The sequence below is a fragment of the Triticum aestivum genome, chromosome 1D, assembly GCF_018294505.1.
Source record: "Triticum aestivum cultivar Chinese Spring chromosome 1D, IWGSC CS RefSeq v2.1, whole genome shotgun sequence".
NCBI classification, from domain to species: Eukaryota; Viridiplantae; Streptophyta; class Magnoliopsida; order Poales; family Poaceae; genus Triticum; species Triticum aestivum.
The window spans coordinates 35619864-35638674 of NC_057796.1; positions in this window are offsets into that span (position 1 = coordinate 35619864).

Genomic DNA, 18811 nt, shown 5'->3' on the forward strand with positions numbered 1-18811 from the left:
ATTCATGAGAATTGGTGGAGTTGATGCTTATGCCTAATCCAAGCTCTGGCAAGTATATTGGCCATAATTAAATAAGGAAAATTGCCTTTTCCTATTTAATGCCAATATTGCATTTCTGCCAATTTCCAAAGGAACTACTATTTTTATAGCAGAGAAAATTGCCACATAAATTGTGGAGCTTGTCCTTGTTATATAATCACTAGTTCCATCCTAATATCATGATTCCACAGTTCAAAATTTGGCACATGATCCAATGCAAGTTTCTGCCTTCTGTGAAATTTTGCAAAGGAAGTGCTTTATTGCTAAGTCCAATTGAGCTGAAATTTGGCAGGGTGTTTAAAATTGTTAAATAACACATGGATACCAAAGATGAGCTAAATCCATTCACCCTAGATCCCTGTGCAATTTTTCAAAGTTTCTGACCAGAACACAAGTTTGTGAAGGAAGTACCTTCATAGTGTTTCCAAATGGGATGAAACTTTTCCATCCTCTCAAGTATCTCAAATCATTAGCCTCCACGAAAATTCAGTTCATTTCATTGAACTATGTGAGCACAGGAGAAATTCTTGTTTTCTGTCCAAATTTTCAGTTTGTGAAGAAAGTGTATTTTATCTTGCTTTATTATGGCTGATAATTTACCCAGGCCTTCTCCTACTCATATAAACTATCTCCACAAGATTGTGGCTCATATCACTTGACCAATTGCCCTGAGGATTTTTCTGAAGTTTTTGGACAGAAATGATAGCTGTGAAGGAAGTACCATTTTGGTGAGTCCATTTGGTATGAACTTTTTACAGCATCATGGTATGTTCAAATCATCAGGATTTGCCAAATTATAGCCCAATCCATCGCCCCTAGTGAGAGTTTCATCATGATTAAGTTTCTGGGTCAGTTTTGGTGGTTGTACAACAACTATGGTAAATAGTTGTCAATTTTACCTCAAAACTCCCAGGACCGTAGTCCTTTCTACCCCAAGCCTCCCGGACATCAAGTTTACCATTTAACTTCTCTGGTTTTATCTCTAGGATGTTGCCAAGTTTGCAACAGCACACTTGTGGAGCTTGGTTTACTCAGCTCAATTTGTCTCTGCCCGTTTCTTTACCATGGTAATACTCCACTCTGGAAGGACTACGCGGTAGACATGAATTTACATCAGTTAGAACCCCAGAGCGTGCCATGCCAGTGGTGACCACGCGTGTAACCAGCCAAAAAGGTGGTCTAGCCACTGTGGTCGTCGGCATCGTTGCCCCGACCGTCTCTGGCCTTGCCATTAATTCCCAACGGTTCCCCCTCGCCGTCCTCTTCCCCCTGGACCTCTGTCCCCTTTCGTTTTCTTCTCCGGCGAGCCGTGCCAACGACCGAGTAGTGCACACCCGTGAGCTCGTCGTCTTCCTCCGTTCGTCCGCAAGCTTTGCTCGTCTCCGTGACTCTCTAGCGCTCGTCCACTTCCCCCTCGTCGCCTTCCCGTGCGCCCCCGTGACTGCTGCTGCCGGCAGAGCCTCAGCCGGACGCGCTCGGCGGAGACCCGCGCAGGTGCCTTTGCCCCGGCTATAAATAGCCCGCCCTCAAGCCTCTGGAGAACATCAGAAGCCTCTCCCCACCCCTCTACGCCTCCCCAACCCCTCCTCTCGTCCCCGGAGTCACTCCTCGACCATCACCGTCGCCATAGCCGCCGCCTTGGGTCTCTCCCGATTCCGGCGATGCGGTGTTTCCCTCTCCATTCTCTCACCACCACCGCATCCCCCATGCTCCAGTGAGCCTCCCCATAGCCTCGGCCTTCCATTTCCCTCACCGGAGCCCCGTGTCCACCCGAGCCCGAACCCCATCTCCGCCGCAGGCCCTGCTGCTCCTTCTCCCACGGTCCTCGCCAGCAACAACGACCACCCCGAGATGCGCCTCTCCGTCCTGCACATTTCGGTAGGTCGCACGGCCCGAGAGCTGGTCCGAGTCGCCGTCGAGCGCCGTCGGGGCGAACGCCTCCCTCGGCCACGCTCGCTCCTGCGCGGGAGGAAGAAGAGGGCGTTGACCTGGCCAGGCGGGCCCCGTGCCTTTTCCCCTGACCCCACATGGCAGTGACCCAGGCGCCCGGCCCCGCTGCTGCCGTGTTTTCCGTTTACGCAACCCGAAGGCGTATTTCCTGGAGTGCGCTTTCCCTTAGCCGAAATCGTATTCCTCCCCTTCTTCGGGCCAGAATACGCTTTCCTTTCTAGAAAGTGTATTTCTGAGAAAGACGTGATCTGTTTTTCTGCTAGGGCCCCGTTTGTAATGATTTTCTTTACAGATTGGTCCCTGGTAGTTAAACAATCATATCTTTTTACCCGTAGCTCCAAATCAGGTGATGTCTAAGCCCACGTCTTCGCTTCGTCGAGCCTGTTCCGTTGGTATCATTTTCATAATGTTTTCACACAGTGAAAATGACCATTTTGCCCTTGCCCGTAAACAGCCCCCTCCGAGAGAGAACTGTTTCCGGCAAATCTTTCCGCGATCGTTTCCCACTTCTTCCCGGAGTATTTGTCGACCCCCAGGCAAGCCAACCTCTTATCATGAGCCCCGAACTTGCATATTGACTTTGCTTGCACCTTGTGTGTGTGTAGTTGCAGTTGTTTCACATCATTTTCGTCTGCAGTTATTATGCCTGTTATGCATGCTTGTGTTTTCATGATATCTTTTGCCATGCTAATTAAAATGTTGTTATTGATAATGCCATGTCACTACTCTACTTTATTTTCATGTCATCATTATACAGTGTTATGAGGATTGTAATGCACCGTTGATATGCTATTACCTGGTATTGTCATGTTCTTTATGCTATAGCAGTGCACTTGAGTAGTTCAATACACTACAAGAAATCTGTTAATACGTGACAGTCCTTAGCCGTCACAGATCAGGCAAAAACTGTCATGCATGTCCATCCTTGACGGACTTGAGATCCGTCATGTATATTGCGTCATAATTTGACATCGTAGCTTCCATGACGATTCTTGGCCGTCATGCAATTGCCCCAGGCCCGCCCAAGCCCAAACTAGGCCGTGACGGAACAGTCCGTCATGGACCAATGCCACGTAGGATTTTCAATTGACTAACTGGAATGACGTGGCTACCTACGTGGACACTATTTTTCGTCACAGAAACCGTCATGGATTTAGGATCAATTTAAATTTGGCCCCATCCATTTCATTCAGCCCAATTTTGATCAAATACGCTTTTAGCATAATGTGTTCCGTAAATCATAATGCCAATTTTAGATGAGGACAATATTTCCAAAGTACCATATGTTACACAAATCACTCAATATGCAACCATCTATAGGTATGCAGAACCTAGCAGTTTATAATATCCTCCATGTTGACAAAATCACTTAATATGCAACCATCCATAGGATTAGGAACCGGTACAATCCAATTTACATCGACAAAACATATAACTACAAAGGCTGTCACTCGTGTTCTTGTCGTCGACCCTCCTGATGGCAATTATATGGCATGGTGGATTCTGATGGACAGCAACATACCTACCATATTCGCAACAACATTAGACATTTGTAGATATGAATATATAGTAGGAGAAATGCCTACAGATGAGAATAACAAAGTATCTAGTATAAAACAACAATAAATTGACTGACTAATACATGTGCGTAGTACACAAATAAACAGGTTTAAACCTCTATATTCTTACTGTAGGACTGCCACAATGTAACAATGTAATTTTCCTCTTAGATTCAGATTAAACTTATTTCTGGAATACATATTCACCGGTCTGCAGGAGACAACAAGGATAGAAAAAGAAATGCCTAGGGATAAAACTCTAAATAGAACATGTTGACATATTAATACAGTAACAGAAATCATGTCTCCAAGACCTAGGGGGGAAATCTAAAGTGAATCAGATCTTGATAGAAGGCCACATACCACAGTGCAGCGGTTTGTTTCTACTTGGTTCCCTGCAGTTTGTCTCTACTTGTTATCCCGCAGTGTTCAAGATACAGAAGAAATTCAAAGAAAAATTAGGGTTAAAGATCCAGAGAGGAAGCGGTCACCAAAGAGAAGTGTGCCGAATGAAAGTCAAATGACTAACAAACACACATCACAAAACTCAAGTACTATAGCAGCAGAAGTTGAGGCCATATAAACCCACTAACAAAATAATGCTCAGCATTTCTAAACAAAGGATAGTAGTATGATTTGTGTTTGTCCATACAGTAGGTTTTTGGTTTGAAAGGTCAAAGATAATGCTCAGCATTTCCTAATTGACATTTCAGATTAGATCTGGAAATTCTGTACATATATTTGAAGGTAAAAGCTGATTTTTGCCAAATTCATCTTCATATACCATTACTGTATATACACCGCCAGTCAGCAATGAGGATTGGTTTTCAATTTCTCAGATTTGAGAAGTAACCCCTATTACTAAAATGCAGTTTCAGCGTACTACTCACTCTTGAAACAAGAGTTGGAGCTATCATGTTTACATGAACACCTGATCCAATCAAAAAGTAAACAGGCCAGAAGGCCTACTCACAATGTTACCTGCCTGATCCAATCAAACATTCAGTTCTGGGTGCAATATAGAGAAAAACAATATTGCAAAAAACTTGAAAAGGATGGAAGCATCATATATATTGTGTATCAAAAAATTAAAAGCTGCAAGTAAATGGGACACTAGAGTAAGGATTCCTTCTTATTACGAACAGGAAGAGCAAAGAGGTTGTAACTTACTCTGTCTCCACTAGATGATCACTTATTTCCATTTATCCTCCATCAACGAGAGCTCAAGGAATGTGACAACAAGGATCCAGTGCCTCTTCCATACTAGCAGCATTACTGGGACCATGAGGAACATCGCTCCCAGCATAACAATCACAACCACAGTGCCCGTTCATATAGCATGACATGCAAATAAGTATGGCATAATCTGCAGAATGCATAGTGCATTATAAAGGTTCAGCTCCACTTGCTTTTAGAAGTTTGCTAGTATGGCGTAATACACATATATGCAATGCAACTTCCAGATTTACGATGAGATTTAGGAAATAAAAAATTATTGGGATAGTAGATCCAGTAATAACTTCCAGACACAAATTTTAAACATGAGGACATACAAATGCAACACATATTCTCTGGTTGCCTACAATTGCATATACACGATTGCCAACAGCTGCAGCACCTACCTTATCCCTCTCATTTCAACAAGAGAACAACTTTTCTCAAGCCTAAAACAACATCGAATCGAGCTAATCGAGCCCAAACAGCACCAACACCCTAACTAATCATGGACCAGGATCAGGTTCAGCTCAATGGCCAGGGTCGCAGTGCAAGTCGGCCACCGCCGGCGCGCGGCAGAGGAGGTCGCCACCGACAGCACAAACACACTCTTCACTGAACAAAAAAATGTACACTTGTCCCAGCACATGAACCGAATTTTATCTATCAACCAAGCTTAAATGATCTAGTCTATCTCATAGCTGGTTTTCAAGTAATGGTTCTTTTCTTCCAAGCAAACCAGAAAACTGATTGGTAGAGTACAGAGTGGGTGGTGTTTTCTCATATAAAAGGTATAGAGCAGTGGAGAATAATCAGGAATGGTAGAAAGTAATTGGTACGCAGAGTAAATGTTAGCAATCAGCATTTTGTCAAAATAGACATGTAACTATAAAAATACCATTTGAGATTTTACATATCATGCATCCACCATGAACAAACAAACAACTCTATCAAACTAGGAGGAACTAGGTGTTGCAGCAAGCAATAAATTAAGTAAAAAATGGAAACAAGCGCACACACACTAAGACGATGCAAAAAGCACAACGAAGATATTTAAGGATCAGCACTGCTATACACACGATGCCTGCATGGCCGATGCTTGCATGATTCTGCCATGGCAGCGCCAACAGCGAGCATGCTCACAAAGGCATTGTTGGGGAGGGAACATCGTTCATAAGTCGTGCAGCTATTGTCATGTGTGAAGCAATTTCTTCAAGGATAGAACATCAGGACAAAGAAGGGTGCATAGTTTGTAGTGCTAGCTAATTATTTTGTACTACAGAAGTAGTTTCGACTGACCTTTCTGTATTGTATCCTCTGTTCTTCACAAGGCTCTATTTTATCAACACCTTTTATGTCATCAACAACACCCTCGACTTTAGCTATCTCTTCCCCTACATAATAATAATTAGAACTTTAGTCAAACTATTCCATGGAGAAAACAAATAAATCTTCGGATTTAGTACAAGTATCCACTATAGTTACTCCTGCATAGGATTCCCTCCACAATTTATTCCAGCTTTAAGCATCCCATGTTTTCAGTTTCATATATACTCTACATCATACGTACGTTTATCCATCTCAATGATGTATATCTGTAAACTAAATTGACACACATAAACACGCACGACCTCAGAAACTATGTAAGCACCCCACGTATATTTATTAGACGTACATGTTGATGAAGAAATGATGTAAATATAAATCTCTACATTAAAAAAATATCAGTCACATCAACATTTATGGAAAATATGAAACATAATACATCATCTTGCTATCTTTGCAAAACAATTATTCCCAGCTACAAAAGTTATTTCACTGCAAAGCACTATCCTGACATCCTCTAAATGGATAATTTTTCAATTAATGGAGAGTGAAAGGGGTTATCACCTTCACAGCAAGTGGTCTGGCGAGGTCACCTGTGGAATGTGGATAAGGCCGAGGAGTGCCGAAGAAAACAGTGGCCACCCCCTCCTCTCCCAGTGTGAGATTGTGAAGAAGGGGGAGCGTCAGGGCAGCCGTCCTTGTCCTGGGCAGCGGGTAGGCTACAACTTCCATCTCACCGTCCTCAACCACTTTCCTCATGACCACCGCGCCCATGACGACGAGCAGGGGGCTACCCTTGACATAGATCTAGGAGCACCGCTACGGCCGCCCCATCGCGGAACGGAGAAGGCTACACGAGGGGGGGGGAGGGTGGGGTGGTGGCGGAGCGAGAGAGGGTAGGAGACGGAGGTGGAGCAGGAGATGGTTGGCGCGGCGGCGCTAGAGATCAGCAGCCGCGCGTGGAGGGAGGCTGGACATGGATCTGAATCGGGAGGTGAGAGGGAGAGGAGTCGGCGGCTCTGGGTGGAGGTGGATAGGGTTTTCGCGGTCGGGGAGAGGCGCGAGGCTGTGGCCACTAGGATCATGGGATGTGGAGTTAAATGGGTCGAAAAGATTTAACTCCCCGCGTCGACGACCTTAATGTTTTCCCCTCCGCGCGCTTCTGTTTTTGACTTTGCCGCGTAGATGACTTGAATGTTTTCTCCTTCGCGCGCTTTACTTCAACGCGTTTCATATTTTGGTGTCTTTGCCCTTAGCCCGGTGAATCGTACTAGGCTTGATTCATGTTGGCCCCACGTGTCTGTATGCTCCATAAGTATATTTCATCATTCAGTTTGGTGCCATATAATTTGATTAGGATCCTTGATTTTTTTTAAAGTTTTGCAAATTCAAATTACAATGTAACTCATATGACTATGCCACATTAGCAGGAGCAATTTGTGTTGTTACAGAGGGTGTATGAAGGGGGGAAAGCTAGGCCCGGCTAGGCCTAGTTGGTCGATCGATGACGGTTTTCGTGACGGTACCTCCACGTCCGTCATTAAGGGGCTACCCTTTTTTGGCCCAGGCACATCTTGCTGGTCGGGGACGGTTTCCATGACGGATTTACATAACGTCACCAGGAATCCGTCACGGATTAACATGTTTCTTGTAGTGATATTTTGTTCATGCAGTCGTATGCTGCATGCTCATTGTTGCATTCATGTTCATGATGATGGAGAAGGAATTACTTAATAATAACAAACCTCCTCCGTCATCGATGGGATCGAGTCATAGTGCCACCAAATCGAACTTTTTCAGTGCAGCCACATTTGCCTTTGTGGGAAGGCCTTAATGCGAGATATTGTCGTGACCTCTCGCCGGTGCCTCCCACTAGGGAAGGTTATGGGCGTGCTTACCCTGATCAGGTAAGCGGACATAACCTTGTGTGCTCGTTTTTGAGATTTTTGCTACCAGTCCCCGAGTGGGAGTTGACCACGACGGTGGTCGGGGTGTCTTTGGTAGACACGGGGCCACCCAGGACCAGCCCGTTGGGGATTGGGTCGGAGTGGCCAGGAGAGCGTCATGGCAGTAGGTTGGTTTCGTCGGAATGCCGTTGGTCCACCCGAATGGGATGACGAGGCCATGGGTTCTGTGGTGTGGGTACAGTGTGCTACCTCTGCAGAGTGTATAAAGTCTATCGATAGCAATAGTTCGGAGTAGGTCCCACTATCAGGTCTTGGTCGAAATGGAGGACAAACCGAAATAATTAAGTTGGTAAATAAATATCTGATAACAACAATATGGTGACTTGGACTATGAGATTGTCGTGAGAAGTCACGGCGATGTTCTGATATGATCACGAGACGAGGTCTCGGTGAGTGTTGGAGACCAAGTGTTGGTCATGGTTGTGATCGCCAGAAAGATCACCGTTCGGTTGCGAGGCAACACGTTGGTAAGAGAGTCCGAGGGACTCGGTGCACAAGTTTGGTTGCATTGCATGAGTAATTTTTTTGCATTTAAAGAACCACGACAGAACAAGATGGTTGCATAAAGTTAACATATATGTCTACATTGGATAGGATCGGTAATTTATTTTCAACATAGTTTCATGATGTCATGCCATGCTTTGATTTATATGTTAAATTATGCCATGACTGAGATGATATGCTTTGCTATTGCCATGTTAGAAGCATGTTTTGATATGCCATGTTAGTAGATGCTATGATGTGGTTCATGCTCAGTTGATCTATATCATGCCATGTTAAGTAATTGATATGTGATAGGTTGTTGCATACGCTTGGTTCTTGCCTTGTCTTCTGCTTGTTTGGATGCTATGTATTTGGTTGTCTTGCAAGTACATTCAATGTACTGACCTGGCGTGTCATGCCAGTTTTGTAGGTCGTACCCGTATTGCTCGCTTGATCCGTCGTGCTAGGCCGTAATCTTGCCAGTCCTGTGAGTTGTGGAGCCCAGCCAGAGTTGTTATGCTGCCAAACCAAGACTTCCGCCGCCATTTTTATCAGACTTTCGCTGTCATTTAATAGCCTTAGGGCTATGCCAGATAATTGTATTCATCAATGATGTAATCTCATATACATGTTTTTGATGAATATTTTTGTACCTGGAATGCTGTATTATGGACCTGTCGTGCGTCAGGTGTTATCCTGGGCTGACGTGCGAAGGCCCCCTGCTTCATGCGGATCGGGGTGCCACATATCTGGAGCTACTTCTATTAGTGTGCCTTCCTATAAGTTCTATGCTTACTAGCAAATTTGTTCATTTAAAATCTTCATAACCTTTAGTTTGGAAACCAAAACTCATTTTTTCAATAAATTCTTTTACGGGAATCATTAGGTCTGGAGCTATATAGGTTATTAATCTATTTTCATTCATGTCTCCTTCCAAAAATCCTAATGCTGCTTTGTCTACAGATTCCCATCTTCTGTCTAATAAGGTTATCAAAACCTTCGCACCTAATTTCTTACTTGTCATACCTTTGACTCCTATGATATACATGCCTTGATGAATATATTTGTAACCACAATATTTTAATTCATTTTCAATATTTTTGCTTACAATTCTTAAATCTACCGGATGTGTTAACACACTTAATTCTACTTCTCTGGATATTCTGTATAGACCACTTTTACATTCAAACATACCCATGTGATATACTTGTTGAGGTTTTATTTTTCTTAGGGTATCTTTTGGGTATCTTTCTAGATCTCTTTGTATATCTATAACTTCTTCAATACTATCAAGATCATGAGCTTTGCATGATAATCTATGCTTCATGGCTAGAGGTCTTGAATCTTGCCTTACTAATTGGAGAGTTTTGTCTCTTCTAAGGAAGCCTTTAAATACGTCCATTTTTCTGAATTAATATTTCTAGTAGAGGCAACTATTCCAGATGATGATAGCACAATTTCTTTGTTGCTTTGAACACTTTTTAACTTATCTAATACTTGAATTAATAGTTGGATGATTGTGTTATTTTGCCTTATTATTACTTTGGAATCTTCTTTTGGGGAGTCGTGATCGGAGAACCCGACAGGAGGTGACAGATATTTAGCTACTTCGTTTAATGCTTGAGTATATTCGGTCATATAATTATGAGATAATCAAAGTTTTAACCTCTTGCACCAGCTTTTTTATTTCAAGTATATCTTGTCTTGATTCAGTGCATGGGAGTGACTCTTTGCCTTTACTAAGGTAACGGCCTATTGATAGCACTTCCTCTTTAATATAATCGTTATTCTTGCAAACTGTATTCTGTCTTGCTTTTGCTTCCTCTAGCTTATGTAAAGCAAGATTAATTTTATTATTCAACCCTGAATACTTATCAGCAAGCTTTTGGTATTCTTTAAATAAACTTTCAAATTTTTGGTCTAAATTATCTTGTCTTTTTCCCCAAGATATGTAAAAGTTATATATCAAATCGACGACTATATTTAACTGGCTATGAGATGTATGCCAGATATGCTCTTAAGAGGGATTTACTATGCACCTTATATATAGATTTTCCTTAGTATTTACTACTTTACCAGCGCTAACTTCTAAGTTTAAATATTTAAACCTTTCAATGATTCAACGCTGGACCTGATACCAACAATATAGGGAATTAAATATTGCTAAACATTTGATTAGGTTAATTTGGGATTAGGTGAAAACTGGTAGACATGTATGCTTTTTATCTTGAATAGTATTTACTGTTCACTAGGTAGGGCACTATTCACAATAATGTTTACTATTCTGTACACTATTTGGAATAGTACTTCACTATTCAGCAATATTTAATTTAATATGAGTACCTTCACGTTCTAACTTGATTATTTATTTGATACAGGATCTATTCTGGGATGGCGAGGCCAACAATTCGTCCGACGGTGTGCGCAGAGGTGTAATATCCTACTCAGTACTCTCCATATTTTTCATTAGGTTGTATCAGATGTAGCTATTTACGTTCACTTAGTAGTTTTAATTACAAATTTATGGGGTAAATTCCTATCGTCTTCCCAGGCAGTTCCACCCGGAGGGAACACTTCTCTACGCCCACAAGGTTCTCATTCAAACGCCACTCTGGGCTACATAGAGAACTACACACACAGAGGTTTCTCCTATAGGATCCCTAGCATAAGAACTCGTCCCATAAATTCATAAATAAAAATACCAAGTGAAACCAAGAAACTACATCATTTCCACGACGTAATTTACATATGGCTTTCCCTTTCGGGAGGCCCCGAAGGAATTACACAAACTAAAGAAAATTAGCTTCTAACTACCTTCTTGAGCCTTACAATGCTCTGGATATGGTGGCCCTTATTGCGGGATGAAAACTAATACTACTACTACTGAGCAACGAGCTTGCTAGCTGGGTCGCAGCTCTTTGCTCTATCGGTGGCTGGTGGCTCTTCTCTGTCTCGTGTTGTGTCTCTCTTCGCAGCAAATGTCTCCTTTTATAGGCGAGAGAGCAGCTCTCTGGATGGCTTCCGGGAGAATGCACCTCTTATTTTATATGTAGTAGGGATGCATGCGTGTCCCTCTAGGCGATGGATAAGAGCGAGAGATAGTGCCCCGACAAACTTCAATCTTCAGGAATCTATCAAATTTTGCTTTGTTCACGTGGGCATTGTCTCTCCGTGGATAATTGGCTGGCCTCTGTGTACCAGTCATTGCTCTTCGGCCATACAGGTCTTCACGCGATTAGCTTTCAGAGCTTCTTCTGCCTTCAAGAATCCTTGTGCCAGTGTATGCGTACATACATGCCAATGCTGCTTAAATTTTCAACATTGCTTATTCATTTATTTTTAATTTAATTTAACTTGCTTAAATATTCAACATTGATTATTCATTTTTTACAGGGGGTCTTCCCTGCCCATATGATTGATAATACCTTATCAATATTTAAAATATCTTTTCTTTGATTTCTATTGATAGTCGCTGCACCTTATATTTAGATTTTCCTTAGTATTTACTACTTACCTGCGCTAACTTCTAAGTTTAAATATTTTATCCTTTCAATGATTAAACGCTGGCTCTGACACCAACAATATAGGGAATTAAATATTGCTAAATATGTGATTAGATTTTGATTAGGTTAATTTGGGATTAGGTGAAAAGTGTTAGACAGATATGTTTTTATCTTAAATAGTATTTACTGTTCACTAGGTAGGGCATTATTCACAATAGTGTTTACTATTCTGTACACTATTTGGAATAGTACTTCACTATTCACAGCAATATTTAATTCAATATGATTACCTTCACGTTCTAACTTGATTATTTATTTGATACAAGATCTATTCTGGGCTGGCGGGGCCAACAATTCGTCCGACGGTGTGCACAGAGGTGTAAAATCCTACTCGGTACTCACCATATTTTTCATTAGGTTGTATCAGATGTAGCTAGTTACGTTAACTTAGTAGTTTTAGTTGCAAATTTATGGGGTAAATTCCTATCGTCTTCCCAGGCAGTTCCACCCGGAGGGAACACTTCTCTACGGCAACAAGGTTCTCATTCAAACGCCACTCTGGGCTACACAGAGAACTACACACGCAGAGGTTTCTCCTATAGGATCCCTAGCATAAGAACTCGTCCCATAAATTTATAAATAAAAATACCAAGTGAAACCAAGAAACTACATCATTTCCACAACATAATTTACATATGGCTTTCCCTTTAGGTAGGCCCCGAAGGGATTACACAAACTAAAGAAAATTACCTTCTAACTACCTGCTTGAGCCTTACAATGCTCTGGATATGGTGGCTCTTATTGCAGGATGAAAACTAATACTAGTACTACTGAGCAACGAGCTGGCTAGTTGGGTCGCAGCTCTTTCCTCTATCGGTGGCTGCTGGCTCTTCTCTGTCTGGTGTTGTGTCTCTCTTTGCAGAAAATGTCTCCTTTTATAGGCGAGAGAGCTGCTCTCTGGATGGCTTCCGGGAGAATGCACCTCTTATTTTATATGTAGTAGGGATGCATGCATGTCCCTCTAGACGATGGATAAGAGCGAGAGATAGTGCCCCGACAAACTTCAATCTTAAGGAATCTATCAAATCTTTGCTTTGTTCACGTGGGCATTGTGTAACGCCCCGAGACCGACGCTCCAGACGCCTTCCATGTTTTTCTAGTTCGTCGTGTGTGTTTCATCTGTTTGTTGCATTTCATCATCGCATCATCCGCATTGCATCCGCGTGTTTTCTTAAACTCGTAGTCGTTCATGGTTGCCCCTTCCCTCTTTGTCTCACTTGACCTTTTCTCAGGCCTCTTTGTATTTGTCAACCTCTCTCAGACCCCACGTGCGTGTCCGAAACATCCCCGAACCCGAACCGGACTGTCGTTGCCGATGGGTCCGGATCATCCCCAAACATCTATAAGACATCTCCGTTTTCTTAATTGAACTTCCTAACCTATTTTTTTCTCGACTGTCCGATTTAAATCGGAGTGTCCTAACCTAGTTCTATTTCCCTATATATAGTCCACCCACTTACCTAATCTAGCCTAACCCTAAAACCTAGGAGGTTTGTCCCTCCCGCCGCCGCTCCTCTTCCACCTCGGGATCTCCTCCCGATCCAAATTCTCTTCGACCCTCTACCTTGATTTCCGCCGCCACCCAACCAGTGCACTCCCTCCAATCCATCCACCCACCTCGATCTGCCAGCCACAACCGCCACTCCTCTCCTCGATCTCCTCCAACCCAGCCGCCCGAGAACCTCCTCCTTGCCGGTGTTTTTCCGTCGGAGTTTGCCGGCCGGAGCAGCAACAGCCACCACAAGGAATTGCCTCGCACCCTCGCCTCTCCTTCCTCCTTCCTCGCGTTTCTCTTTAGGTCGCTCACGCATGGCTCTCTGTCTCTTCCAACGCAGGACGCCCGCCATGGACAGCGTCTCTCCAGCAGCTCGCGTTGCCGTCCTTCGTCACTAGCTCCGCCCAAGTCTTCATCACCTCCATGCCGAGCAGCAGCTCGCCGGAGCACGAGCGTGACCCGGTTAGCCTCCCTCTGCCCGTCCCTCTCCTTCGCCTATCTTGTTCCTCCCTGTCTGACTCTCGTTTGAATTTCTTCCCCCCCATGGCCTTGCAGCTTCCGTCGCCTCCCTGCCAAGTCCGTTCTGCCGGAGTCCCTTGAAGCAGGCGCCCTGGATCTCATCTCCGGCCCTGTCCGCGACCTCCCCGACCCGCTCCGCCACGAGCCGCGTCCTTCCCTTGGATCCTCGCTGCCCCTTCGCCCTGCTCGCCTCCTCTGCTTCGTTCGAGCAGGGAGGACGACGCACCTCTGCTCGCTGCGTTTGACCGCGCCTTCCTCGCCTACGTGGACCGCGACCACGACTTAGGCCCAGCGCGCCAGCCTCCCTTGCTGGCCTCACGTCACCGTCGAACTGGGCCGTGGCCCGTGGTGAGCAGCCCCCGCCCTTTGTATGTTCTGTTGGTCCAGTTGGATTCAGCCCGAATATGTTTTTTCCAGTTCTGCGATTTTAGCTTTATCCAGTAATTTACTGTTTTACATAAAACCCCTTCATGTTCATGCATTTAAAAAACTCGACAACCGTGCATCGGATTAAAATGATTTAAACATGTAAAATGCTTAGAATTTCATCTAGTTTCATAATATGCTGCTTTCATCCATGTTAAATTTGTTCAAAATGTTGTTTGTTTAAATTTGCATAAATGCCATGTTAAAATGTTTTATTTCCCACCCACCCAGGTTCAAGGGATGGTACTTGCAATTTGGGGTTGTTGGACCAATTATACTGTAGGGGGTTCCCTTATAGTCTTTCTATCAAAAAAATGTTTTATTTCATAACTAAATAACCGTAGCTTGAAATTTAATAAACTTTATATGTAAATGGGGTAGAAAAATGCCTAGTTTAACTTCACCTCTTGCCATGTTTAACAACATTTAATATTGTTGGGTACATAACCGAGAGAGAACTAAATGAGTCATGTGGTTTTTCGTCAATATGCAACCCGTTGCATATTGAGCTCCACTTAATTTGTAGTGTTGTTTGTTGCACTTTGCCATGCCATGCCTCTTTAAACCGGACATGCATCACATTTGATTGTGCATCATGCCATGTTCATGTGATGATTGTTTACTATGTTGCTTGCTTCTTTCCGGTTGCGCTTCTCCTTTATTGTTCCGGTTATGTTGCGATTGTGAGGATTCGTTCGACTACGTCCGTTTGTCTTCTTCATGGACTCATTCTTCTTCGTTGCGGGATTTCAGGCAAGATGACCATACCCTCGAAATCACTTCTATCTTTGCTTGGTAGTTGTTCGCTCTATTGCTATGCCGCGCTACCTACCACTTGCTATATCATGCCTCCCATATTGCCATGTCAAGCCTCTAACCATCCTTCCTAGCAAACCGTTGTTTGGCTATGTTACCGCTTTGCTCAGGTTCTCTTATAGCATTGCTAGTTGCAGGTGAAGTTGAAGATTGTTCCATGTTGGAACATGGATATGTTGGGATATCACAATATCTCTTATTTTAATTAATGCACCTATATACTTGGTAAAGGGTCGAAGGCTCGGCCTTATGCCTGGTGTTTTGTTCCAATCTTGCCGCCCTAGTTTCCGTCTTACCGGTGTTATGTTCCTTGATGTTGCGTTCCTTACGCGGTTGGGTGTTATGGGAACCACTTGACAGTTCGCTTTGAATAAAACTCCCTCCAGCAAGGCCAAACCTTGGTTTTACATTTCCCTAACAACCTATTACCCTTCCCTTGGGTCGGCCAACCCTAGGGTCATCTTTATTTTAACCCCCCCGGGCCAATGCTTCTCTAAGTGTTGGTCCGAAACGAGCAGACTGCGGGGCCACCTCGGGGAAACTTGAGGGTTGTGTTTACTCGTAGGATGTCTCATCCGGTGTTGCCCTGAGAACGAGATATGTGCAGCTCCTATCGGGATTGTCGGCACATCGGGCGGCTTTGCTGGTCTTGTTTTACCATTGTCGAAATGTCTTGTAACCGGGATTCCGAGACTGATCGGGTCTTCGCGGGAGAAGGAATATCCTTCGTTGGCCGTGAGAGCTTGTGATGGGCTAAGTTGGGACACCCCTGCAGGGTATAAACTTTCGAGAGCCGTGCCCGCGGTTATGTGGCAGATGGGAATTTGTTAATGTCCGATTGTAGCGAACTTGACACTTGACTTAATTAAAATACATCAACCGCGTGTGTAGCCGTGATGGTCTCTTTTCGGCGGAGTCCGGGAAGAGAACACGGTCTTGTGTTATGCTTGAACGTAAGTAGCTTCAGGATCACTTCTTGATCTTCTCTAGCTTCTCGACCGTGCGTTGCTTCTCTTCTCGCTCTCATTTGCGTATGTTAGCCACCATTTTTGCTTAGTGCTTGCTGCAGCTCCACCTCATTACCCCTTTCCTACCCATAAGCTTAAATAGTCTTGATATCGCGGGTGTGAGATTGCTGAGTCCTCGTGACTCACAGATTCTACCAAAACAGTTGCAGGTGCCGTTGATACCAGTGCAGGTGACGCAACCGAGCTCAAGTGGGAGTTTGACGAGGACCTTGGTCGTTACTGTGTTTCGTTTCCTGATGATCAGTAGTGGAGCTCAGTTGCGACGATCGGGGATCTAGCATTTGGGGTTATCTTCTTTTCACTTGGATTTGACCGTAGTCGGTCTATGTGTGTATTTTGAATGATGTATGATTTATTTAAGTACTGTGTGAAGTGGCGATTGTAAGCCAACCCTCTTTATCCCATTCTTGTTCATTACAGGGGATTGTGTGAAGATGACCCTTCTTGCGACAAAACCTACAATGCGCTTATGCCTCTAAGTCGTGCCTCGACACGTAAGAGATATAGCCGCATCATGGGTGTTACACATTGTCTCTCCGTGGATAATTGGCTGGCCTCTGTGTACCAGTCTTTGCTCTTCGGCCATACAGGTCTTCATGCGATTAGCCTTCAGAGCTTCTTCTGCCTTCAAAAATCCTTGTGCCATTGTATGCGTACATACATGCCAAGGCTGCTTAAATTTTCAACATTGCTTATTCATTTATTTTTAATTTAATTTAACTTGCTTAAATATTCAACATTGATTATTCATTTTTTACAGGGGGTCTTCCCTGCCCATATGATTGATACTACCTTATCAATATTTAAAATATCTTTTTTGGATTTTCTATCAATATTCGCTGCACCTTATATTTAGATTTTCCTTAGTATTTACTACTTTACCTGTGCTATCTTCTAAGTTTACATATTTTAACTTTTCAATGATTAAACGCTGGACCTGATACCAACAATATAGCTAAATATGTGATTAGATTTTGATTAGGTTAATTTGGGATTAGGTGAAAACTGGTAGACACATATGCTTTTTATCTTGAATAGTATTTACTGTTCACTAGGTAGGGCACTATTCACAATAGTGTTTACTATTCAGTACACTATTTAGAATAGTACTTCACTATTCACAGCAATATTTAATTCAATATGATTACCTTCACGTTCTAACTTGATTATTTATTTGATACAGGATCTATTCTGGGCTGGCGAGGCCAACAATTCGTCCGACGGTGTGCACAGAGGTGTAAAATCCTACTCAGTACTCACCATATTTTTCATTAGGTTGTATCAGATGTAGCTAGTGACGTTCACTTAGTAGTTTTAGTTGCAAATTTATGGGCTAAATTCCCATCGTCTTACCAGGCAGTTCCACCCGGAGGGAACACTTCTCTACGGCAACAAGGTTCTCATTCAAACGCCACTCTGGGCTACACAGAGAACTACACACGCAGAGGTTTCTCCTATAGGATCCCTAGCATAAGAACTCGTCCCATAAATTCATAAATAAAAATACCAAGTGAAACCAAGAAACTACATCATTTCCACAACATAATTTACATATGGCTTTCCCTTTCGGGAGGCCCCTAAGGGATTACACAAACTAAAGAAAATTACCTTCTAACTACCTTCTTGAGCCTTACAATGCTCTGGATATGGTGGCACTTATTGCAGGATGAAAACTACTACTACTACTGAGCAACGAGCTTGCTAGCTGGGTCGCAGCTCTTTGCTCTATCGCTGGCTGGTGGCTCTTCTCCGTCTAGTGTTGTGTCTCTCTTCGCAGCAAATGTCTCCTTTTATAGGCAAGAGAGCAGCTCTATGGATGGCTTCCGGGAGAATGCACGTCTTATTTTATATGTAGTAGGGATGCATGTGTGTCCCTCTAGGCGATGGATAAGAGCGAGAGATAGAGCCCCGACAAACTTCAATCTTCAGGAATCTGTCAAATCTTTGCTTTTTCACGTGGGCATTGTCTCTCATGGATAATTGGCTGGCCTCTGTGTACCGGTCTTTGCTCTTGGGCCATACAGGTCTTCATGCGATTAGCCTTCAGAGCTTCTTCTGCCTTCAAGAATCCTTGTCCAAGTGTATGCGTACATACATGCCAAGGCTGTTTAAATTTTCAACATTGCTTATTCATTTATTTTTAATTTAATTTAACTTGCTTAAATATTCGGCATTGCTTATTCATTTTTTACAGGGGGTCTTCCCTGCCCATATGATTGATAATACCTTATCAGTATTTAAAATATCTTTTCTTGGACTTTCTATCAATATTCGGGTCCTCCGCGCACGAATAATTGATAGCAATATCAATATAGGCAATTTGGGCTTTATTCAGGTCGCTGCCCGTGCCCTGCTATGTCCATATGATCATCATCATCATTTAACAGATTGAAATCATATTTTTGATCGCATTCTTTCTTTATTT